This window comes from Chionomys nivalis, chromosome 21 (assembly GCF_950005125.1).
Source record: "Chionomys nivalis chromosome 21, mChiNiv1.1, whole genome shotgun sequence".
Taxonomy (NCBI): Eukaryota; Metazoa; Chordata; class Mammalia; order Rodentia; family Cricetidae; genus Chionomys; species Chionomys nivalis.
In genome coordinates this window covers 13,486,430-13,513,138 of record NC_080106.1, presented here as the reverse complement: position 1 = coordinate 13,513,138, position 26,709 = coordinate 13,486,430, and positions in this window count along the sequence as shown.

Below are 26,709 nucleotides of genomic sequence, written 5' to 3'. Positions count from 1 at the left end.
ATTCTTGAGCATTTGGAACCTTGGTCCCCCGATGGTGACACAGTTTGGGGCTGTTTTGGAGGCATGATCTTGCGGGAGGAAGCGTTTCATGGGGGGGGGGGGGCTTTAAGAGTTTAAACCCTCAAGCCACTCCCAGTTAACTCTCTCTGCTTTGTGTTTGCAGTTGAATATGTGAGCTCTCGGCAACCTGTTCCAGCCAGCTGCCACACCTATTGCTGTCTGGCGTGCTGTCCCAGTCACCACAGACTCTGGAACCATAAGCCAAAATAAACGATTTCTTCACTCAGTTGCTTCTGCCTTGGAGTTCTAGCACAGCAAGAGGAAATTAACTAATCCACGCCTCAGCTTGTTTATTCTTTCAGTTTTGGGGAACTGGAGATTGATCTCAGAGCCTCACATAAGTTCTGCAGATGCTGTTCCACAGAGCCATACCACTAACCTATCTGTTTGCTTCTTGGTGGACTTATAGTTTACATCTACACTTTGTCTACAGGGAACCATGTTGTTGAGCACGCTCATTTGCTACCTTTTGGATGACTGTATTTTCCTTTCTCTTGGATAAAGCCATAGGAGAATCACTGGGTTACATCGTAAGACAGAGTTCAGTCACGAAAGGAATGATATAGGGTTCCTATATTCTCCTGGAGCCATGTAATGGCCCCCTAATTGTTCACCTCTCCACCCTTGTTCTCTTCTGGCTGGGTCTTCTAACCTTGAGGGAAAGAAGGGCAGTGTTGTCCAATAAATACATTGAGAGCCAGTGTGGTGGATGAGAAGGATGAAGATCTACTTAGGAACATGGAGTTGAAACATTAATTTGTCTACACTTTTCACCATGTGCAGCTATTAGCTCACTGGAGTAAAAGTTCAGCTCTTTGTGAAGACCTAGCAGCCCCCTTCTTGTGGGCGATCTTCCAGTCCCTGGAACACTGCCTGCTTCCTGGTCCAAGCCTTGATTATGTATTTGCACCCCACCCCTTTTGTTTTTTACTTATGAGGGTTAGAGTATGCCATTTCCCAAAAGCTGGGAGAATGGATGAATAAATGCACTAAATTTATTGGTCACTGCATCAACTTGTGTCTCAAGGTCACACCATTAGTTGGTGGCAGAGTCAGCACCAGATTCCCATGGCAGACACTCTTGTGTTTCCCTCTCTCCTGTCAGTTGGGGTGACGGTTCCTTGTGATGTCGGCTTGACAGGAATAGCTTACAGTGTGTCTGAGGGTGTTCCCAGAGGGGTCTAAGTGAGGAGAGAAGCCCCCATTGGGAATGTGGGCAGCACCATCTCATAGGATGACGTTATAACTCTCTGCTTCCTGATTATGGATGCAGTGCGGCCAGAGGCCTCATGCTTCCACCTCCATCCCCTCTGCACCGTAATGGACTGTGTACCCTTAAATGCCATCAGTTTGAACAAACTCTTCCATGCTTAAGTTGATTTTGTAGGGTTTTGCCCCCATTGAGGAAAGTAATTGATGCAACTGGCACGCTAATTAATATCCTACTGCAGACTTCCATCTCTGAGCTCCCAGATGCAATAGTGCTGGTGTTTAGGTTCAAGAATCATTTGCACACTGAAGGGCACGGAGCAACAGCCCTGCCTCCCCCCACCCCCACTGTATGTCAGTAGCAACCTCCCTCTCCCCAAGGTTATAACCAAATGTGTCTAGAATTGGCCAGATATCTCCAGGGAAACAGAATTGTTCAGTTGAGAACTGCAACCCTATAGCTATTGCCTTGTTCAATGAGTGTTAGTGCTTAGAATAGCCACGGTTATTTTCTAGCCCCTGTTCACCAGGAAAGACTTTCCTTCAGTTTAAGAAATGGCCTCTTTTTTTTGGAGGAATCTTAGCCAAAAATTTGGAACCCAATGGGTTTTATGACTGACAAAGTTAACAAGAGTAATTGAAAGGTATTCTTCACTCTTCTAGAACTTTCTTTTATAAGCATCAACCTATTGCAATCTCCATTATCTCAGTTCAGTTATGGAATTTCAGTCCATGTAGGAGATTGGTCCTACCAGTAACTTCCCAGTTCCTTAGCACATCCTTCCTTGGGGTTAGACCCCCAGATAGTCATGGTAACAGAAAAGAAAAAATGATTTTCACAGAGAGAGACTTGACAAATGGTGTTTAGTTTTAAGAATTTTTGCAAATTTCAACATTTTGTATCTTCCTCGGTGGTCAGCTTTAGGACCAGTTCTGAGATGTAGAAATAAGCCCAGTTGTTCCTAGGTAGTCCCCTTCCTGATCTGGGATGCTACTGTGCTCCGCAGAGCTGTTCCTCCTTGGAAGATGAGATTGGAGCTCCCATTAGGAACTCCTGTGTGAAAATAGAGCTAGCTCAAAGCATTCAAGATACAAGACCCCCACCACCACAGAATCAATAAATTTCCAGCATGCATATTAAAATTTTAATTAAAACCCAAAGCTCCAGTATATTCAAAAAATTATCGAAACCCTTTAGGGGCTGGGCGACTGTGATTGAACCAGCCATTCCTCCATCCATCAGACCCCAGGGGCCGCCTTCCTGGGTTACACAGCAGGTGGTAGAGCTGCTGTTCTAGCAGACCGATGTTGTGCAGGTAAGTGCTAACTAAGATCATAAACCCAGCAGCACTTGAAAAGCTGAGCAGCCACTGGCCATCATCTCTCGGCAGCCAGAAACCAGAGTCCTCTCCGCTGGGGACTGGAAGCTGAGGGCTTTGCCAAAGGAGGCCAACATGGGGCAGACATAAAGATCCCGAGAGCAAGCTGAAGCTTTCAGGTGAAAGCGCTTGGAGACAGAGATTTTTGGACAACTTTGGTTCCGGTTTCCAGTAAGACTTCCTGGGGTCCTGCCGTTGGCTGTCTTCCAGAGTGGAGCAGCCAGGCTCACCCTAGGCGCCCGCACACTGTGGGACAAAACCTTATTTAATAGCTGTATTAATTAAAACTTCACACTGTGGGGCTGGAGGGGATTCATAGCAGAATGTCTTCATGCTGTTAGGGATGCTCCTGGGTGATTTCCTGTGTCTGCCAAACCAGAACTTTCTGCTGTTCCAGTTTCCTTCCTTCCTTCCTTCCTTCCTTCCTTCCTTCCTTCCTTCCTTCCTTCCTTCCTTCCTTCCTTCCTTCCTTCCTTCCTCCCTCCCTCCCTCCCTCCCTCCCTCCCTCCTTTCTCCTTTTTCCCCTTGCTCCCTCTCCCTCCTTTTTCTTTTTGCATTTAGAAGTACTCCCTTTGTTCTACAGTTCAAATCATCTATGCAGGATGTATGCATTTATGCTATGAATTGATCTTAACTGAACAGCCTCTAATTGACAAGTGTAGTTCAGAGCGCTCTACAGGGGTTTCGGAATAAGTTAGGATGGTTTGAATTTCTGTCTTCTCTTTCTTCTGTGGTCATAATTTCTTTCTCCTTCTGCTTCCCTTCCTTTCCCTCCCCATTATTATTAATAGACCATGTTTTAACAGGGTGCATATAATATATGACATTCTGCATTGCATTTTATTTAACTGTGCATGCGTGCGTATGCACCACCTTGTGAGCGTGGAGTTCAGAGGACAACTTGCAGAAGTTGATTCTCTCCTCTGCCATGATGATCTGGAGGATGCAATTAAGGTCCTCAAGCTTTCAGCAGGCATCTTTATTAGCCGAGCCATCTCACTGGTCCCTATAAGCATCATTTAATTCCTTTTAAATTTAATCCTACTTGTTTCTACAATTCCATGTATGTATATATTAAACTTAGCATTCTGGAATCTCTCCTTATGTTGTGAGCCTGGTCCCTGATGCTGATGGGAATTTAACATAGTTTGGGGCTGTCTGTGCTCAGGCCCCAGCTCTGCTGTCTCTTTGTCCCCTTTGGTGCCTCTCCATGCTCTTCCTCACACCAGGACGTTGCATGTGTTTGCTGCTCTGTCCCAGCATATTACCTCAAATCCTACTTGCTCAGCCAACCCCATGAGTGCTTTGCTTATAGCCTAGAGGCTAAGCATACATTTCTTTTATTTTAAGGATGTTTTAATAGAAATAAAAGAGAAGAAAAGGAAAGAAGGGAGGAAGGGAGGGAGGGAGGGAGGGAGGGAGGGAGGGAGGGAGGAAGGAAGGAAGGAAGGAAGGAAGGAAGGAAGGAAGGGAGGAAGGAAGGGAGGAAGGAAGGGAGGAAGAGGACAGCTGCAGATAGTACACCTTGGTTCTCTGCAGAAGAGACTCACTATTTGTGTTGTGTCTGCTGCGAGAATGGTAGCTACCGAAGGAGGGACACTTCCAAGTGCCTGGCCCAATATTTAGTAGCATAGCAAGTACTGCATCGCTTGCTCAGTCAGAGAGTGGATGCTGGGGGAAGTGTTCTTGTCACCCCACCTTGGAGTCTTCCGAGGCTCTGTGTTTGAGGTCTTTTCTAGATCTTTAATCCACCTCCACTAAGTCTGAGGCAGTGATGTTGCTTTGGTTCCTACCCAGTCCTTCCGAATCTTTCTCCACTCCTATGTTTCTTGGCGTTATTTAAGAAAAATATAAAATGACAGGTGATACACTCCGTAGGCCAAAGAACTCTGTGTATTGCCTGGCAACCGTAGTTCTACCTCCAGGTTCCAAGGAAAGGTGGAGGGAGAGAGCTAACTCCACAGAGTTGTCCTCTGACGTCTACATGCGTGCCAGTGCACGTGTGTGCCCTCCCCATATCATGCAGAGTGTAAAGCACATCAATATGGAACAACGTACAACATAGAAATGCAAATGAGCTTCGGCGGACATTCGTCCCCAGTGTGAAGTCTCGCTCATTCGCATGGGCAAGAGACGCTCACTGGTTGTCTCAGGCAACACCAATGTCACTGTGGTCTCTGCATACCTCATTTCCACTCTGCAGTGGCTTTCAAGCCCACCTACCCATGCTTGCAGATTCCAGAATGCACTCCGCTTTGCCCAACATCTGGATAGTCACATGTATTCTTCCTCTAGGCCCTTCTGTAAAATCTCATTGGATGTCAAAACTCTGATCAACTCTCATGTCCTGAAGGAATTTTTCTAACCGTCTCCTCTCACCCAGGCCACCTTGGATGCTCATTCTTCTTGTCCCTCCACCTCTCTGGACTGTTCCCATGTAAACGCTGACAACCCTGTCTTATAACAGCTCATCTTTGAGTTTGAAGTCAGGGATAATGCCTAGATCTGTCTTGTACTCTTGCGCCCTTGATATCTTGCAGGGTATATCAAGGACTCATAAATTTTGTGGAAGATATGGAAGAGCAGATTTGATGGATGAATGATGAAGTGTGACTAAACTTGTTTCCTGTTATCAATAAGAACTAACAGTCACATAAGTTTGCTTTAAAAAAAAAAACTGAAACTTTTTTTTTTTTTTTTGCCTTCCCAACATCATGGCATCATTGGCAGCTTCCTTTGTGACCAACTGCTGGTTCGAAGTTTTTTTAAAAGTGTGTGTGTGTATGCATGTGTATTGCCTGTGAAGGAAAGTCTGACAGATCCGCTGAAACTGGAGTTACTAGGAGTTGTGAGTTGCCCGATGTGGTGGTGGAGACTGTACCTGGGTTCTCTGCTCTTAACAATGGAGCCACCTCTCCATCCCCTTGCTCTACATTAGAGATGGTATGTTTCACAAAAAACCTCCCTTGATTTCCACTGCAGGTGATGCTGCTTGGGAGGCAGAAGCAGATGCTCAGGTCACAGTCACTGAGGTGGCTTCTGGAGGTCGTCAGACTACTTCTGACTCATCCCCAAAGCTTGATGGCAGCTGTGGATAGAAACCACATTGGCTGAGATTTAAAATCCTTCAGCAAAGTCATAGGGACCACCGACACAGATCTCTCACTTACTCCATTCAGGGTAATTCTTTACTCACTTAGGTTTCTAGTTTAATTTCTGGGTCTATTATTAGAGCACTGTTTGGCCAAGGAATGAACTGAAGATTGCACAGTTAGAAGTGCTTCTTTTTGCATTCCTGGATTAGAAATCAGTTGTTGAAGTCAATTTTTTTTTTTAAGCCAGTGTCTAGGAATTCGGTAATAGACACACGCGAGCCCTTGATTATGGGCACCTATGGTAGAGGACCACTGGGAGTAGGGTCTGCTTCAGGTGTGTGCCAGAGCAAGGTGATTAAATGTTACCAGTTGGAGTCAGATGCAAGTTAAAACCAAATCCGTTAGGAACGTACTGTTATTCTGAATAGACGTTCCCATCTTCCCAAGACCTTGGACACTGTGTCTAGAACACATTTGTTGCAAATATTTTATGTGATAATGCGCCTGCTAGGCTGAGCTCAGGCTGGCACAGAGCAAACACTGGGTGTGTGTAAACGACTACATTAGGTAGAACTCTAAGACCACCGGGATTTCTGATCCTTGTCTCTAGGTGACTGCTATGCAGGAACTCTACTTCCGTGATGTTGTTATTATGTTCATGTCAAAGGGACTTCCTAATGTTGCAATTCAGTTTACCTTATGATAGATCATGTTGGAAAGTCTAAGAAAACCACGAGCCATTTGAAGATAGAGAGAGTTCACTATGTAGTAACAGAAAGGGGCATTAGAGAGATATGTGAATGGGATTTTAGATAAAGATATGGGTGGGTTTAGGGAGTCAGCTCAGTGGGCAAGGACAATTGCTATGTAATCATTAAGAACCTGAGTTTAAATTCTCAGTACCCGTGTTAAAAAGCTGTGTGCAGCTGAGGAGGGCAGAGGCAGAATACCTGGGGCTTACTGGCTGCCAGTCAGGCCACGAGAACAGCCAGAGACCCTGCTTCAAGGGACTGTGATGGAGAACAGCAGGGCAGGGCCCGCAGTGTCCTCTGCCCTTGTCTTAGTGTAGGTATCCCGCCCTTACACATGGACACATACCACACACATACCACACTCACACACAATACACATGCACACGGGACACCCCCAACACACAGTATGAGACAGAGATGTTTATCAGAAGGAAAGAGGGACTCACTTGACAGCTGCCAAGGAAATGGGACCCTAATCTTCCAAATACAGAGAAATCAATTCTGCCAACAGTCTGAATGTGCTTGAAAGTAGACTCTCTCCTAGGACCTTCCCTTCGGAGCTCAGCCCAACAGCCACCTTAATCTTGGCCCTAGAAGTCCTTACCTGGGGAACTAGTGGGCCCACCTGGATTTCTACTCTCTAGCATGGCGACAGAACAGGTGGGCGTCATTGAAAGCTGCTGCGTCAGCACTCGAAATGGATTGCAGCTTTCGATATTGCGGCAGACACTCATTTCATCCCCACAGCAAAGCACCTCACTGGATGTTTGTTTTTCTCTCTTGCTTGTAGGTACGGAAAGTGAAACTCGGAGAGGCTAAGATTCCTATGCAAGCCCACACAGCTTGCAAGAAGGTGCAGGTAGACACGCTAACCTGAGTCCTGTGTGTGTGCGTGTGTGTGCCAGAAAACAGCCAGACAGCCTGTGCTGTCATCTGTTGCTCCTCAGGCTCTGTCACACCGGCCTGGAGCTCACTAGACTAGGCTGACTAACCAGTAAGCTCAGGGTCTTTCCTGGCGCCCACTTCCCCAGTGTTGGGATTACAAGCACATATCTCAGTCATCGTTGTCTCAAACTCAGGACTTTCTGTTTACAAGTCAAGCACTTTATGAACTGAGCAGTTTCTCCAACATCCAATCTGCGTTGACTGATAATCACTGTGTGTGTGTGAGTGTGTGTTTAACCAGGTCACATGCTACAGTGTTATGTGCCTCAGTAACCTCCCTGGGGAGTATGGCTCTTATATCCATTCTCTCTGGAACCTTCTGGTACTATGCATGAAAGTTTCTAAGGGATAACACGAACCTCTCTCATCTAGAACCTCGGCTTGGCTGGAAGTAGTTGTGGGTTTGGAGGGCACACTGAGTCAAGAGGAAATCCAGTTCTGGTCAGCCCTGGCTTGTGCCATCCTGCATTGATGTTTACAGGTAGCTTTTCTGGAGGCCAGTACAGCTTGATAGTTAGAGTTCAGTTTATCTTCCCAGGGGGGAAGGAAGGCAGATGATAGACTGGATTCCTAGGATGATGTCTGCTTCTAAGTTTGGGCCAAGTCATACTTAGAGATGGTTGTGTCTTGATTTGTGAATCCTGGGCTTCGTGGCTGAGTTCTGCTTGTCTACTCCTTAGCAGGTATTGATGTAAATGCTGCAGAATATTTGTTGCCATCTGATGACAACTTTGTTAGGCCTGGTTAACCCACAACCCATCTGTCTTTTGCCACTTAACTCTAAAGCCTGGGGATTCTCAGGGGGAATCCTTGTGCTGGTTAGGTCCAAAGCAGGTGTTTATTTATTGAGACTCATTCTGAGTCTCTCAAGCTTCCTAAGAATTCAATGCTATTCTTATTATAAAAAAAAGAGCAAAGACTCCCAACACCACAGTTCAAGGGATGGAAGAAGTCTATGCTAATCTCTGACCCCTATCCACTTTCCAATAGCTGAGGTCAAGTTTGACCTCCTAGTTATCACTGCAGAACTACCCTTCAGAAAGTGATTGACTCCCAAAAGGCAGCCAGGTCAGGTAGCTCAGAACCAGAGTCTGAACCCCATGGCTATCTCCCTTCTGAAGATCAGTACCCCTGATCTAATAGGACTCATACGCAACGGCAGGATCTAGACTCCATAGCGGTGATCTAAGGCAGAAATCTTTTCTTGCCATTTCTGGTGCTACAGGACCAAAAACCAATTGGAACCATGCACACGTTCATACTGTGAGGGTCACAAGAAAGGCTTTGCTTTCTCCAAGTCATCTATAGCCCAAGAAAACCCCAGAACCACTGATGGAAATCAGGGAAAGAAGGTTAATTGTTCATAGGAAATGGCTGGAGCCCTCCTGCTCTAAGGCTGTTTTGTAGCAAACATGGGTGCTTAGTTGGAAGTGCTGGGATAGAATCCAAGAGAAAGTTCCCAGGTCAGGGAAAAAGACTTAAGGGAACCACAGGAGAACCAGTGAGGGTGGAAACATGGCTCTGCTTAAGGAGGACCGCGAGAGAAGATACAGATATTGGGGATTCCTGGGTTCAGCTTCTCTTCGTGATCAAAGCCGTGCCCCTAAAGACTGAAAGTGGTGTCAGCCACTGCAACAGACAACAGACAATACCCATGTCCCCAGGAGACTAATCAGGACTCTGTGCTGTCTTCTGGCAGATGCCAATCAGATAGCAGCCCCAAATCCCTGCATGACACACGCATTGGGCTGCCTTTCACTAGCTCCTTAGAGGCAAAGGTCGGGTACCAAGTGGTTTTTCCCAAACTAATCACGGTGCTGAAGGTCTTTCCAGGGACAACCAAACTTCAGTTCAAAGAAAGATGGCACTGCAGAAGAATTACCAGGGTTCTGAAGTTTGGCTTCTTTGGAATTTTGTATGTCATATTTATTCTTTAATTTATCTCTTTTTTTTTTTTTTGGTTTTTCGAGACAAGGTTTCTCTGTGGTTTACATAAAATTTATAAAATATGAAAAAGGAGAAAAGATAAAGATATTGCCTAGCAAACACTAGTAGTTAATTGTGGTTTTCTTCAAGATATTTATTGTAGTGAATTTACAAGCATCTACATAAAATATAAATGCATAATTAATATCTGTAATAATTGATGTCAGGCCTAATAGATCTTTATATTTCCTGTACTTGCTTCTTAATATATAAACATTTCTCCAGGTTATCAGGTATTCTGAAAGCATGTTCTCATTGGAGGTATAAAATTTACCTGCTTTTTAGTGAGGTAATTCATTGGATTATTTCATTTATTTGAAAACAGTTATATTCCCCTTCAAGTTTTCATAAATACGCCTATTGTTTTGATATAGATCCTTGTATATAGTTGCTGAAGATCTGATAATTCCCCAACGATCTATACCAAAACTAAGGATCACAGCGCAGTGGTACATTGTGTAGCATGCAGAGTTGTGGGCTCAACCTGTAGCACTACAAAGAAGCCTGAGTTTCTAGGTAAAAAGTTGCAAATGCTTGAAGGCTTTACTATAACAAAGAATTTTCTAAAAAAACTAGCATCTCTTTACACTCTTGGTAATGTTGTTATGCAGCTTTTAAAGATCACTGTCAATTTGGAAAGCAACATCTCTTTTTTAACAACACTTTAACAGTCTGCCCCAGCTTTCTTCTTTTTGGAGCCTCCTGTTTGTGTTTCAGGCTACTCATCTTCACCCCAAAACCCAGCAACACCCTCTGAACATCTCCAAGAGGCAAACAAGGAACAATCTAGGCCACTCAGTGTGCTTGTGTACGTGTGTTTATAAAGGTTAACTGTGTGCATGTTCAAATAGCATGTTCTGTTCAGTGAAGACACAAAATAAAGTTGACTTTAAAAGACTCAGTAGAGGGAATCTTGGAACAACTCGTTTTAAATCTTTAGTAGCACAAATGAACAGCTTGACCTTAAACTCTGACATATGATTCCCAGTCAAGACCAGCAGCCCTTAGCTGTCTGTTGAGTGGCTAGAAAGTACCCAAGAGTAACTGAGGATATGCCACATGCCAGGCTCTGTACTGGCCTCCACAGCATGAATCCTTCCTCTTCCATTCACAGGAGTCTCCGATTCTAAGCCTAGGGAAGTCATCTCTAAGGTTAAGGCTTGTCGCAACCGACAGCCAGTACTGCAATGGGAAGGTCTGCTGAGCTCTTCCTGACCCATATTCCAGGCTCAGGTCACTACCTTGTTCCCAGTTCCACTGTGGCCACCTGCTCAGCATCCTTTCTATTGGCTTCTTACTTGTGACCTGGGAATCTTCCCTTCCCCTCATGCCCTTATTCAGATACTAAATAATCTATTTGACCACAGGTGCTTATCACATACAAACTCTTCTTTTGCTCTTTGAACCATGATATTCACTTAGAAAACTGACTGCTGGGAAGACCTGGGGAGCAGGACACTGGCCAGGTAACACTGGTCTACTTGGGTCTTTAGTTTCTCCAGGGACCATTTCAGAGCATCTTGCTGGGATAAACTTCCCCAGCTGAGAGTGACACCTGCCACAGAGATTTCCTCTTCCTCCCAGCTGGGCCCACACTTGGCCATGATTGAGTCATAAACGAACCATGGAGCTGCCTCCTCCGGCTCTGGGGCTTTGAGTCCTCCAACCACGCTTGGCTTTGGTATCACGGTTGGGATGATTCAGCGGAAATTTCTGGTGAAATGGATCACCATAGCAACTTTCAGTAGCTACCCAGCATGCAAATGAGGGAGCGGAGAAGTACGATTCTCAACAGCCCCAGACCAACCGACATCTTCAGAACCCTGTGTGGATTGGATCCCAGACACTTTGAAGCAGCCACGCAAAGTCAGCCCACGTGTGCATCACACCTGGCCGGATCTGCTGGAACCTTCAGATGCCACAGCAAGATAAGCAGAAGCTGAGGCGGCTTCTGCACACTGGAGTCCATGCTGAATGGAGAATAAATCCCACATGGAACTGGGAAAAGGGGATCATGTTTTTCCGGGTGCCGCTTCCAAGCTTTGGGATCTTAACCAAATTCTGAAGACTCCGAGTTACAGGACTTTTGTCAGTAAAATGAAGATGAACTTGGGGCTTAGTAAGAACCCAGAGGATGTGAATTAGTGACTAGGAAGTCTCATGCACATATTGGTCTCTCAATAAAGGGAAGCTCCTTCTGGTGTCCCCTCTGTAGCTCCACAAGTCTTCTTCTTTCCTTCCTTCCTTCCTTCCTTCCTTCCTTCCTTCCTTCCTTCCTTCCTTCCTCCCTCCCTCCCTCCCTCCCTTCTTTCTTTCCTTCCTTCCTTCCTTCATTCCTTTTTTCCTTCCTTCCTCTTCCCTTTTTCTTCCTTTGGTGTGTGCATATGTGCTCAGGTGAACATGGAGACAAAACATTGACACTGAGCATCTTCCTCTACTGCTCGCCCACATTATCTTTTAAGCATGGTCTGTTGTTGAGCCTGGAGCACACTCACTCTGCAAGACTAGTTGGCTGGTAAGCCCCAGGGGTCCTCCTTGCTCTAACTCCCCAGCAGTGGGATCACATGCACAGGTCACTGCATCTGTTTTTAAATTTTTTATATGGGTGATTGGGATCTAAGCATGGGTCCTCATTCTTGCGTAGCAGGCATCTTACCAACTGATCCATCTTCTAGGCCCTGTGAAACTCATTTTCTGTCTCTTGGCCTGGTTTCCAGGACAATACCATTGTATGCAATATCAAAGATATGTGTAGAAGCTGATCTGACGTCTGCTCAACACAGAGCAAATCATATGGAGGAAAAGAAAACTTAACACAATAACTATTCTTTTTTTTTTTTTTTTTTTTTTTTTGGTTTTTTTGAGACAGGGTTTCTCTGTAGCTTTGGAGCCTGTCCTGGAACTAGCTCTTGTAGACCAGGCTGTTCTTGACAGAGAATTTCTTGTCTAGCTGGGAAGGTTCTAATTGATCAATCAAAGGTCCATGCGTTTGTTTATTGCTTCATCTGCCCTCCATGTCCTTTGAGAATGTGATGAGAAGTGAGATTGTGGTTGTCACCGTGACCTGACTTTTTACCCCTAGGAGGAAATTTGTATGTGACACAAATCTAGAGACAAGAAGAAGCAGATTTAGGCCTGGTCCAGATTCCTCTTATTCTTGGGCTGCAGAGGGAGTATGTGGATCTTTGCATTTGAAGGAAGCAATATGGCTAGAGAGGGCAGCAAGACCCCAAATATCTGTTCATCACCCTGGCTCAGACCCCCCCCTGGGAAAAAACAAGACTGTTATCCATATTCCTCTACTGAGCACCAGGAGGGTCCAAGAGTGAGAAAGGAGGGGTGTCCTATCTAGACCTGGGGTGCTCAAGGGAACCAGACTCATTGTAATAGCATTTGCCTCACGCACTTTACCAAGTCTGTGCAGGGAAGTCCCCTGGAGTCATGGGGAAGTAGCCGAAGGTAAGCCCACGGTATAGAATGTGCTAGGGTGAAGGGTTGTTTCCAAGGAATGCTGCCACGATGGAGCCAACTGCCTTGGTACCTGATGAAGCAATAAGAACAACCCAGAGGCACAGAAAGGAGACATGTGAGGGATAGAGTAGAGAGGTAAGGTAGGCAGAGGAAGGAAAGAAGAGAAAAAAGAGAAGGAAGAGGTAAGCAGAAGGGACAAGGGAAAGAAAAGGGAAGGCGAAGAGAGGGAGGAGAGGTGTATGCTGAGCAGACACTGTAAACTGATTCTGATACCACATCTGTTTGTGTCCCTCACAGACCTCACTCAAACAGAAGTAGATTACCCAGGAGCCACTAATACATCCCTTTGTCTGTGCTTTATTTGCACAGCAAAGTACCCCAAGCTGGCAATTTCTTATAGGAAAGAAGTTTATTTTGGTACCGGGTCCTGGAAGCTAAATGTCTAGAGTTCAGTAGCTGGATCTGGGTGGAGCCAGTATGCCCAGTGATGTGCTGTTGTGTGACAGAAAGTCAGAAAGGTAAGTAGGTGTGGAGGAGATGGATCACAAGGACAGCCTTGCTGTAGAACAAGCTTCTCTTGGGGTCACTCACCCTGTGCTAGGAAAGGTGAAACGCCCCAGGTGAGGCTTTATCCCCAAGGAAAGGTATTATTCCACTCCTGGGCACTGGGTTCCAGGACCTCACAACCTCTCAGAGATTCCAGAGAATACAGTCAAGCCACAACAACTTGTCTGTCTAGCTCAGCATCCACGAGTGCAATGTTAAAAAAAGAAAGGGAGAAGATGTGGCTAGGAAGAGGAGAGAAAGATACTAGATAGGGGCTGGTGAGCTGGCTTAGTCAGTACAGACTGGGTGCACAAACCTAAGGACCTGAATCTGATCAGCACCCATGTTAAGAGAGAGAGAAAGGCCCTAGGCAAGTCTGCAAGTCTACCGCTGTAGGAATCCCTGTAATCCCAGCATGGGGAGGCAGAGAGCAGAGTTCCTGAGTTTGCTGACCGACTGGTCCAGGGGAATCAGCAAGCTCCAGGATGAGTGTGGAACCCCGTCTCAAAGGATAATTGAGTAATACATCCAACATACTATTGATCTCTGGCTTCCAGATGCAAGAACACACACACACATACACACACACACACCACCCTACACATAACAACACAAAATCAAAGGAAACTCAAGTTGTTGACATGACATGGTTCACAATTATGTCCATAAGAGAATGATCCAGAAGCCTCTCCAAAGCTCTTGGCAGTTGAGCTTACCCACAGGACCTATTCCCTTTTGCATGGGGAACTCTGACCTTGTGCAGAACAGCTAACTGTCCTTCTACAGTCTCCACAATCAGTGCTAAGCCCCAAACACCAGGCAAAAGATTAGACAGATTCTCTGTGTTGTCTCTTTTCAGTGTCCTTCAAAGAGGTAGATGCAAGTGACTTCCACACAGCCAGCTTTACCCATGCATTCTTTACATTGATAAGTTGTATGATCCAAATTGTAAGGACAGAAATCGTGCAGTTGGGTTAAGTGGGGGAGCACACTCACACACTTTCCCTTCATCTAAAACCACAGTGCAATAATTCTCAGAGGGTTAATAATGCTGAAAACAAATGGTTAATGCCAGAGGGAGGGGACAGGATAAACAGGCATAAATCACACATGCATAGTCTATGTGCTCATGAACTTGGGCATGTGCACTTAATGACTTCTTTGCCCTAATTGACAAACCATCTCCAGCAAACTAAGAAGCAAAGCAGCCATAATAGTTTGTTTCCATCACAACAGCAATACAAAGGGATTCCAGAAGATTCTACACTGAGAGCTGTTCCTGTCCTGAGAACTAGACATGGTCCTGTGTGCCACTTGGTAACCAGGCTGTCAGGAATGGGTCTCATTCCCATGATGCTCCAGGCTCTTCTGCTCTTGGGAGTATCACTAGTAATCCTAACATTAACTTTCAGGTTTGGTTAAAAAAAAAAAAAAAAAAAAAAAACTCATAAAAAATGTTCTCAAGGTGTACTGATTGAAAACAAAACAAAACTTCAAGGAGGATCACTTTTGCCTTTCCCAACCTGCCTTAACAGACATAAAGAGGGTGGGACGTGGCCTGGAACTCTCTGGGAGCAGGCGTTGTCTCTGGCAGGAGACAGAGGCACCAGATAGCATCACTGGAGATATTAACATGGCGGCAGAGAACTTGATGGGCTCACTCGCTGCTCACTGGGTGTTTAGCAGAAAAATGAAAACTCATCAAAGAATTTTTGGCAAATCAGGTCATAATTCTCCCTCCCTTCTTGCTCGCCATTGGGATGGAGAAAAAGAGAGTTGGGGAGAAAGGGAGGAAAAGAGAGAGAGAGAGAGAGAGAGAGAGAGAGAGAGAGAGAGAGAGAGAGAGAGAGAGAGAGAGAGAGAGAGAGAGAAAGAGAGAGGAGAGCACCCAATTGACTGTGATTAGACTCTGGGAAATGTTAGCCATTCTGTAAAGGCAAGTCAGTGCACCCCACATATGCTAACTGAGCCATTGCTTTGTCTCACCATGCCCTGAATTCCAGTCTCTGAGCTTCAGTTATGGATATAAACCTGTGATTGCAGTGTAGAGCCATAGACCCAGTGACAGAAGCAAGTACAGGATGCCCCAGGACCAATGCCAAGTTGCATCATAGCCAGCGAGATATGAGCTGGAGATATCAACAGAGCATCTGCTTCCCCTCCAGAAAGTATTTCTGTTGACAACAAATTGAAGCACAAATCAAAGTTAGTATCGTGGGAAAACCTCAGCTAGCCTGGACTCCTTTTACTTTTCTTCCAGTCCAGTGTTTCCATTTTTGATTACATGTCAGGTGACCCTCGTCGCCTGTCCTCCAGATCTTAAGGATTCTAAAAGGCCGAATCCTTTTAGATCAAAGGTCCCTTCACGAAATGTGGGGATTTGCAGAGGGGGCTTCTGGGAAGTCATGATTTAATTGAGCTACCCAAACTATAAGGAAAAGGGGACATAGAGGAAAGTAACAATCAATGGAGGTGCCTGAATATTAGCATCCTTGGCTTAAGGTCCTGAGGGTTCTAAATAGCCCTGTCTCTCCACACCCATGTTCTTACAAGTAGTAGCTGACAGTCATGAGTCTGCTGATTGCTGATGTTATACGGGACGGTGTGGCACTCAGCTGAAGAGTCAGGGCTCTACTCTTGTTGCCGTCGGCATTTGTCTTCCTCTCTTTGTTGTTAGTGTTTGCGTCTTTACACACAGAGTGTCTGTGTTTCTGTTTCTCATCCTACAAGCAGCATGGGGAATGCTATCATGTCTCAACATCTTAATCCCAATTCATTCCTTGCATATTAACCACATGCCTGTATCATTCAGGTGCATTCTGGGTCCCAGAACAAAGGCAAACTATGGTTCTCTCTTGACCTTGAACCTTCTGTCCAGATTAGAGCAGTCAAGGTTGACCTAACACAAATGTAGAACTTCCCAGAATGGAGATGTACAGATATTTACTGGAGCCGTAGTCACCATAGTGAAAAAAATCCCAGAAGAAATTTCTGACTGCCCAAGAGTGAAGAAGCCCTCCCTCCAGAGACCTCCAGAAGCCTCAACACAAGAGCTGCCCACCAGCCTCAGATATTCAGAGATGTGTGTTCAGGAGCTTTGGTAGGCCACTAGGACGTGATGAAAGACATTGGTACATCTGTGGATAGTGCCAGAGCGTCTCATCTTTGGAGAAATTACCTCTCCATATTATACGTGAAGCATGACGCCTGTAGAGGTAAGCTTACTTTCTGGATACCACAGGACACACAAGACCTGCCGTTCTATATCAAGACTCTATCCCTCCTTTTATTTAACTTGAGCTTAGACCAGGATAATTGCACTAAAATCCAGTCTTTTAGAAACCTGAGGACCTTTTGGAGACTTTGGCAGAAATAAGATCTATACTATTACTACCACACTGTGCGCACACCTTTAATCCTAGCACTCGGGAGGCAGAGGCAGGCGGATCTCTGGGAGTTCGAGGCCAGCCTGGTCCACGAGAGCTAGTTCCGGGATGGGCACCAAAACTACAGAGAAACCCTGTCTCGAAAAACCAAAAAAAGAAAAAAGAAAAAAAAAAAGAAAAAAAAAATTCTGAGTACACTTTTAACCAGATATATGTCAGACTTCATCCCAAGTGGGCCAGTGCTTGTAGAAAGAACTGAAGTTGACAAGAGCAAAAGAAATGTCCTCATGGAAGTGGATGAGTTCAAGGAGGAAGGACACCAGACAAGCTGGTTTCTTCTGAGGACCACCTAGGAAGTCCCTTAGAACTGGGGTGGTGGGATAGAAACCCAGAACATTGTTGCCCATTTCTGGATTGCAGAGACAGTGAGATTGCCCGGGGAGGAAGGCATGCAGCGCGGTGTTCAGAATAAATGGTTAAGTCTTCTGGGCTGGAAGTAATGATTATTCAAAAGTTGGTCCCCATATACAAATGCAAATGACATCCGAGACACATGAATGCTAATTTCTCCAACAAGTCTGCAGACAAATGCTCATCATTAGAAGCGTTTCCGTGCATTTATATTAGGCCCTCCTCTAAAAGACTTTTCATACAAATATGTCATCAAGATATTCAAAACCATGCAATCTTATCCAAAGTTTCATCTATCAACACTGTGGGCCTCATCTCTCGCAGCTGTGTGTCAGAATGCGTCGGGGGAGATTACTCAGCTGATATGAGGTGCCTGGGAGGGGCTGGAGTCTCAGGGGTCCGCAGAGAGCCTCCTGAAAAGGAGGATCAAGGTTTTCGGGGGGTGGGGGGGGGTTGAGCCTTTTAGCCACAGGTGAGAGATGCTGGCAGGGGAGGGCTGAGCTCTGCCCAGATGGGCTCTTCCTGGAGTGCGCTTCTCCATCTACCTGCGTTTGAGCCTAAGTGCTACCCTGTTACCGAGATGACAGATTATGTTAGAAGCTGAGTGATGGGGAAGCAGTTGGAGATCTTGTCTGTACCACCTTCAGAAAGGCGAAAACCTCAGGCCTGCAGGAGGCTTCTGGGGAGGCTCAGGAGGGGACGGGCGGGGTTAAGATGAAATGGCAGCTTTTATAAAAGGCCAGGACTCAACTTGAAATTAATCCTCTGTGTGTTTGTACTTTGCTCAGGCCTCCCCTCTCCTTCACCATCCTCCCACTCCTCTCTTTCTCCTTCCCTTTTTCTTTCTGGGAGCCTTGAGAGCATCCCCAGGGCAGCAAGTGACTGACTTTGGCTGCTTCCTGGAGCATGGCTTTAAGCTTGGATCACTTTATTTAGTGTGTGAATGGGTGGTGGTTTGGGGTAGTAACGTACATCTCCCTTAGTTATGCTATAAAATGATTTCAGCAAACAACATAGTCTGATAATTCACCAGTGTGAATATTCATCTACCTACCCATCCAGTCATATTCAAGCAGTCACCCATCCATCCAATCATTCACCCATCCGTCCACTCACCCTTGGTAAACAGTATCTTATGAGCACAGGAACATGGCACACCATGGTCTTAGTTCTGAGCATGGGGAAATGGGGGCATTGAGTTTTAAAATTTGGACCAAGGTGGCTTGATTAATAGGGGGCAATGTTGAGAAAGGCTCACCTAGCCTCTGATTCATTCTATCAACAACCATTTATTGACAGACTGCCTTGTACCAGGTAGCAACTTTGGGCACCACAGGAGATTAATGTTGTCTCAGATTGGCCCCAGCCCTGAAGGAGAGCTAAATGCCGCAGCTGGCTGTGAATTGCTTGACCTGAAGAGGCATAGCCCAGATGCTAAGGCATTTGTAAGCCGGTGCAAAATCCACCAGCCGAAGTACCCAGCGTGAGAATGACATTGTAAGGGGATGCTGGGGACATGGACTTCACCTTCCAGCTCCTACAGGGACACGGGTGAAAGTCTATCGTTTGACTTCAGATAAACAAGATGTACATCACATCTTGCAGTTGCTGCTTCGTAGGGAAACTCTGAGAAAGTAAAATCAGAATGAGGCCCACTACTCAGAAGATGGGCTTAGTGTTGCTCCAAGGGGACCTTCTGATCATGCTCCTCAGAGCTAAGACCTCTGCAACAGTGGCTCGTGCCTAACAAGGATAAGGACGTGGACCAAAGAGAATGCAAGTTTCTAGAAAGCTTCACTAGGTAGCGGAAGGCATTCTGGGTAGAGGAAGCTGAAGAATGGTGCACAAGGGAGAACGGTGGTAGAGTGAGAGATCAAGGTGGTCTCCACGGCTGTGACACTGACATTGCATGCATGAAGCTGATGATCTGGGGACAGTGGGCACAGGGAGTTTCTGCACAATTAGGATGAAGCCTCAGTGGGGAAAGTTTCAGAGGTCAGCAAGAATTTGGGATCTAGCGAAGGCATGGGAACATTTGGGCATGGTAAACATATTCAGATGGGTGTTTCAAGAAACACACTGGATAGTAGATAATCAGCTTGGAGGCAGAAGCCCTAGTGAATTGGTTATTGGAATAGCTTAGACAGAAACTTACCCTAAGTAGCTCAAGGACTAGAATGCAATTGAGCAAAAGAGCCAGTGCCATGCTGTTTTGATTACTATGGTTCTATAGTATAATTTGAAAGAAAGTAGAATGACAACCTCCTACAGTATTCTTTCAGTTGTAGATTGGCTGATTCTTTCTTTTCTCCCCTTTCTTTTCTTTTCTTTCCTCCCTTCCTTCTTCCATTTCTCCTTCCTTCCTTCCTTCCTTCCTTCCTTCCTTCCTTCCTTCCTTCCTTCCTCCCTTGCTTTCTTTTTGTGCCACCATGCCATCTAAGTTTTGAGACTTTATATGAAAATACAAAGTCAAAAATGGCTGCGAAGAATACCCCTGAAATTTGAGTTAGCACTATATTGACTCTATAGATTACTTTTGTTAGAATAGTCATTTTTATACGATCAGTTCTTCCAATCCATGAGTATGGGAGTTCTTTCCATCTTTCTTCTGTATCTTAAAGTTTTTACTGTTGGAGGAAAAGGGAGTGCAGAACACATTCAACTGGCTAAAGGAGAGCTCAGCTTTGTCCTCAGGTTAGTAGCCTAGAAACTTGTATAGGTAGTTGGTAGATTAAACCCAGTATAAACAGTCAACAAGGTTTTCCTGACACATACTTTATAAGCTACTTTTCTTTGGGGGACAAAGTAGTTGGCAGAAACACTGAAAGGAGGGGGGCTCATTTTGGCTCACACTTTGAGAGGACATATCCATCATGGCACGGAAGGCACAGCAGTGGGAGCTGGAGCCCTTGCTTACACGTGAGCTGTGCTCAGCAAGAAGTGTGTTCAGGAAGGAACCAGGCTGGGCTACAACCCTCAAGAGCCAGTCCCAGCTACCGGCATTTTCCATCTAGGAATCAATTTTCAAGCTTTCCAAAGCAGCAACAGCAGTCAGGGATGACCTGACGGAGGACATTTTGCATTCAAACCAACATGCAACTAAGTGTTTGAATATTGAGAAGTTCCGAGAAGCTTGGCAAGATGACTCCAGGCTGCCTTTCCTATGGACACCTGATCGCAGGCAGGCTCCTGATCACAGGGGCTCAGCCAGCCTCTGGGAAGGGTCTCAACAATACTGCCACCTCAGACTTGTGAGGTTCCCATGGATACTGTGGCTCTCCCCTCAGTCCATATGTGACTTGACATTTTCATCAGTGTCTTCTTAGGACTTCACGTCCTAATTTTTGATAACTCCCGAGTGTGGCTCTTGGGGGGGAAGAAGTGGGAGTCTCAGCTGGGAATATGGTGACTATGGATGCGGGGACCATGGGGTCTAAATGGTCTCTGTTCATCAGGAGTCTAATAAGCTGAGTAAGTGTTTGCTGCCACCCAGGAGGGAAAGAAATGGGAGTTTAATTCTATCAGGCCGCTTTCCCCTTTAGGTTTTCAAGCATGTGTGACCTGAGAAAGGCCTGTAGTCTAGAAAAGCCTGTTGAAAAATAAATACACATAATTTATTTATTTGTCTGGTTTGCCATTTCCCAGTCATTCCTCCCCATGGAAAGACACAGTTATGGTTTGGGGGGTGTAGTATAACATGTAAAGTGTTTGGCCAAATACCCTCTAATTTATATAGAAAGTATCAGGTTTATCTGAGTACATAAACAATGATAGCACTGAAACTGCCTGTCTACCCACTTGGGCAGCGTCACGCCATCTTTGCCAAAATCCAGAGGCTAAAATGCTCCAGGCTGTGTAACCTCAGAAGGCTGCTTCTTTGGAGGGGGCAGAGGAGAGTGGACTTTCAATGCTGTTTCTCAATACAAATGTGCAGGCCTTCAATTACCAAGGATCACCCAGTGTCTTGGCTGAGGTTCAGCACTTCTGGGGACCTCAAGCCCTCAAGAGGAGGCTCCTGGGCTCATCAACGGACTCTTCAGCTGTGTGTGTATTCTGGGACCTGTGGTTGAGTTTAGTATTCTCTTAGAATACTGATCTGAGCACGATCTGGGTCTTTTTGTAGAAGAAGCTTCTGGCGAGTGGTGGGTATGAGGGATGAGTGGGCCCAATTATGGGAACATTTGGCATCGTAACCTTTGTACATGAGACTATGTGGGCTTGTTTGGGTGGAGACAGGAAGAGAGAAAAGACCAGAACGCCAAAGAGAAGCAGACTAGAGAAAGGAAGGATGGTGCAAGGTTAACAATGGCTTTACACTAAGGTGATCATTGGGATGAATTTTTTTTTACTTTTCTCTCTTTCCCTGCCTATGTGTGTGTTCACATGAGTGTGTGTTTGTGGAGCCCAGAGGTTAGTGTTGGATGTCATCTCTCAGGATAATGTGTCTCGTTGGCCTGAAGCTTGCTAACTAGGCTAGATTGGAAGGTTAGTATACCTTAAAGATCTTCCTGCCTCTGTGTTCTCAGCAATGGAATTACAAGCATACTCTATCAGTCCTGACATTTTACAAGGGGTCTCGGGATTGAACTCGGGTCTTTATGCTTGCATGGTAAGCACATTAGCTACCGAGCCAACTCACCTGCCCCAGCACTGATCCGTCTCTCATTTTGCTCCTGGACTTTGCATCCAGCACCACTGAAGGGTCTAAAGTACTGCAGGGATCCAGATCAGTTAATGTTTCCAACTATGTACATAGACTCTTTCATGTAGGGACACTTTCAATAAATAACCAATTAAATAATCTCATCTGATCTGCCCAAAGCTGCTTTTCTTCCCATCCACGTTTGATTTCTCCTACCCCAGGGACAATTCCCACCTCTGTGTATTCCCACCAGAAGCAGGGCACCTCTGCAGCATAAGCCCTTGATAGGGAGATTTTCACTTTCTCTGTGAATATTCCATTCTGTTTTAAAGCTAATTTTCTAACATTGTCTTGTGTCAGTGGCTCCCAACTGAAGGTGTTCTGGCATTGTTGGGGAGCACTTTGGTCTGTTACAGTTGGGAGATACTACTAGAATAAGACCCCAGGAATATTTGTGATCATCTAACAAGCTCAAGAGAGACTAGCTACTCAAGTATCATTAACGCTAGGTAACTCTGGATTATATGATCATTTCTGTCTTCTCCACAGTGAAAAGGCAATGGCTTCTTTACTCTTCTTCCTGGGTTATTGACATTCTACTTAATACATACCTGTGGGTTAAGAGTGCACACGCCAATGTCCAATACATGGGAGACAGAACCAAGTTTTCAGAAAATCAATATGTGATCAGCTCTGGCCTTAGGAACCGTATCGTCTTGTTGAGTCATCTTGCTTTTCTGAGCCCTATCTACAGCTGTCACCCACCCCAAAAAGAATGAGCCCAAAGACAACAGTGTCCTCACTAAGGCAGAGTTGGAGACTGAGTTGGGGCACCCTAAGGGGTGTGTGTGTGTGCGCTCATGTGCGTGCATGCTTGTGTTGAGATCACTCATGAAGCAATGCCCCTTCAAGATAATACCATCATTCTGCCTCTTCCCAGGGAAAGCTATACCCCCTCTACCTCAAGCAGCGGCTTTGGAGCTAATACAGCCTGCCCTGAGGGCTGCTGGCAACGACTTTCAGCAGAATGGCTTACAGAATCAAGGGGTAGAGAGCCAGTATCCTTGGGAACTTCCTGTTCACCTTGACAACATGCGTCCCCACAAAACTCTTGACTACCCAGTGCCTTCCTGTCAAAGACTGTTTGCTGGCAACATGTTCCCAAGGACATTCTAGATCAGCCTGAAATGTACTCTTTCAGTTCAGAGTCGGACACCACTACCCCACCAATTCCCTCCGAGCAGGAAAACCAACAGCTTATACCTGACTGCCTTGACGACCATCCCTGTTCTGAGACAAGGGATGTTGGCTAGAAAACCAGAAATGAAATATCTGGGAAATCAGACATTGTGTGAAAACAACAGGTTTTTAGGATGTTTGATTTCCTATTCAACTGTGCACAGCTGCCGTGCAGAAAATAGGATGGGTGCCAAGCTCGGGAACTGACGGAGAGGGTCGGGGAGAGCGCAAACAAAAGAATGGCAGCGTTGTTCGCCCGCCTAACATGTCAACTTGACTTTAAAAACTCAGCCGCTCTGGTCACTGACTTCTCCAGAGACGCCATCGGCTGGCAGCACCATTTGTCTGTTGAGCTGCTGGCTCACTTTGCTGTTGTCTTCTTTGTCTCAATTAAGGAGATTTAAGAGACTTTTCTGCTTCAAAGTGCAAGTCTGTTCTCGGCTCTAACAGCCATTGCTTTCTTTGCTATTTTCTTCATTAGATATTTAAAGGCCAACAGGGTGACTTCAGTTCTTTTTCTCTTTTTCTTTTCATTGAGGTAAAATTCACATAATCTAGAACTGGCATTTTAAGGTACATGGTTTGGTGCTATTTGGCACATTTTGTAGTGTGAAGACATTACCCTGATCTACTCCCAAGACATTTTCACGACACCCCAACCACGAGGCCATCTGTTCGCATCCTGTCACTTTCCTGGACATTACTACTTTTCTTCCCCTCTGCATGGATTTACCTATTCTGAGCACTTCCTAGAAACGAGAATCTTGAGAAGTGTGAATCTTGGTGTCTTTCCTCTTTAGCCAAGTGATTTAAGAGCCAACCCCATTATAGCATGTGCTGGTTGCTCTTTTATTGTCCAAATACTGCTTCATGGGTTGGATGTACCACATTCTCTTCATCTCTTCACGCGTTGGTGGATGTTTGGACTCTCCTTACCTTTGGAACACCGTGAATAAGGCTGTTGCAACTGTCTTCCTACAAGTGTTTGTGGGAAGTCCTGCTTTCATTTCTTAGGAGTGTGTATCTAGAAATAGACTTGCTGGCTCACATGGTAATGCTATGTTTAACTTTTTGAGCGATCGTGAATATTTTAAGGATACTGTTTCGCAACTAGCCTTGGTGGCCAATCAGCAAGCATGGTCTCCACCCAACAGTTAAACCAGGGGTCATTTTCTGGAGACAGTGATGACTTTCCGTACGGGAATGAGGAAGATAAGAGGGTGAGAGGCCCTAGAAAACTCCATTCCTCCTTCACGGGAACAGTTAGTTAGGTACACAAGAAAGCACTAGACTTGCAATTTCATGAAAACATTTCATGGAGCAGACATTATTCTGCCCCCTGTGTGTGTGTGTGTGTGTGTGTCCAGGCATGCACCTGTGTGTGTGCTTGACTCTCCTGAGACACCCTTTCTCTCACGGAACCCAAAGCTCACTATCTGGGCTGGGATGGCTGGCCAGTGAGTTCTCAAAATCTGACTGTCTTCTTCCTGCAGTGCTGGCATCACAGGCATTTTAGCCATACCCAACTTTTTTTAAAATTATAAATAGATTTTTATACAATAGGTTCACATTATGCTTTCTCCTCCCTCTATTCCTCTCAGTTCCTCCTTATGTCCCCTCCCATCCAGACTGACACCTTTTTTTTTTTAACTCTTTTTAGAAAACAAACAAGTATCTAGGGACTAAATAAAATAAAATACAATAAGATAAAGCAAAAACAAACAGGACAAAACTTACAGAGGAAAAAGAGCTGAAGAAAAAGCATAAGAAACACATATAGGTGCATAAACACACTCATTCAGTCACACAGGAGACCCATGAAAACACAAAGATGGAAGTCATAAAATACAGACAAAGGACCCGTGTGGTTTAAGAAAACAAAACAAAAAGAAAAAGTAAAAAGAAAGAAAGAATGACCTGGCTCAAAATTAGAGGCAAAGAACCTCCAAAGCTGCCACTGAGTTCATTTGCTGTTGACCATGCACTGCTGGCATGAGGCCTAACCTTAAAAACTGTTTCCCTTGGAGAAAGCCCCTTTTCCATGTGTCCACTTCTTTTAGCTCTAGGTGCAGACTCCTGCAGGCCCTGTTCACGCTGCCAGTCTCTGAGTGTATATACATGTGTCTTGTGTTGTGTTTAGAAGGCCTTGTTTCCTTGGTGTTCTCCAACCCCGCAGGCTCTAACAATCTTTCCACCACCTCTTCTGCAGAGTTCCCTGAGCCCTGCGGGCAGGGAGTTGATAGAGACACCCCATGTAGGGTTGGCTGTTCCAAGTTCTTTCACTCTCTGTGTAGTTTCTGGCTGTGAGTTCTGGTATTTGCTCCTATCTGCTATAGGAGAAAACTTCTCCGGCACTGACCTATGTGTATAGCAGAATGTTGCCAGGAGCCATTTTACTGCTGTGTTCCTTGAGCAGAAATGCGGTATTTAGTTTTTGCCTAGGTTTCTGGCTTATCTCGTCTCAGGTTCTCAAACACCCAAACAACATCGGGTATAGGTTCCTATTTGTGAAGTGGGCCTTAAATCAAATCAGATATTAGTTGGTTACTTGCAGAGGCTTTGTGCTACTAATATGTAGTTCTCTATTATAGATCAAAGGTTTGCACCTGGTTAGCGTAAGCCTTTCTCCTTCGGAACCTGACAAGAGTTCCTTCCGGCACCATGGGCACTGACTATAGGAGTGAAGGCTCCTGTACTTCTTCATGTTCAGTGAGCGTGTAGGTATTTTCTTCAGCAGTAGGGCCTTACTGTCAGTTTGTAGAGAACAACAATACCCTCGATAATAGCCTAGGTTGTTGGGGACTTCCTGTGGGACCACTTGGACCAGCAACGTGACTAGATGTAATCGCTTCATTCAGTATGTTTGCTGCTTCTACCGTGCAAGTTTTAGCTGTGCCTTCCTGTATTCTGTCCCTTGCCCCCCTCCCCTTTTCCTCCATGTCTGATCCTCCCATTCAGTCTCCTCAGGCCCTGTTCACCCAGAGCTAACTATTCTATTTCTTCTTTCTGGTCTCCCATCCCCTAGTCCCTTACTCTTTGATTATATGGATTGTGGCTTACTTATTAATGACTTAACAGCCAGGTTTTCCTTAAAAAAAATATAGGTTCTTAGGATAAGGATGGTGGTCCTCAGGTTTGCGCAGTGAACTTTTCTATCTACTGAGCGGTTCCCACAGTCTTTCCCTTTATTTACTTATTTCTTTGCTTATTTATATTTATGTACTTTTAAAGAACAAGCAGAAATTTAGCGATATTAAGCCGCCTTTCTAAGAACACAAAGTTAAGAAAAACAGATGCTACGAGGTCCAAAGACCCATGTAGCTTCAACATGTGTATTTGAAGCCATGTCACCAATTTCAAAGGTTGTTACCCAAGAAAGAAGAACCTTTTGGAAAGAAATGACCCAAGTTCAATGAGAAAATAGGCCTTTCCTTTTGTGGGGTATATATCAAACCCCAAGAGTTCTGTAGGTGGGATGAGGGTTTCTTCAGCTCAGGGAACATGGAAAGTGGAATCAAGGATCCAGCAGGAGCCTGCTTTATGGGGCAGAAACTCTTCTAACAGTGATGTCCTTACCCTAATCCCTTC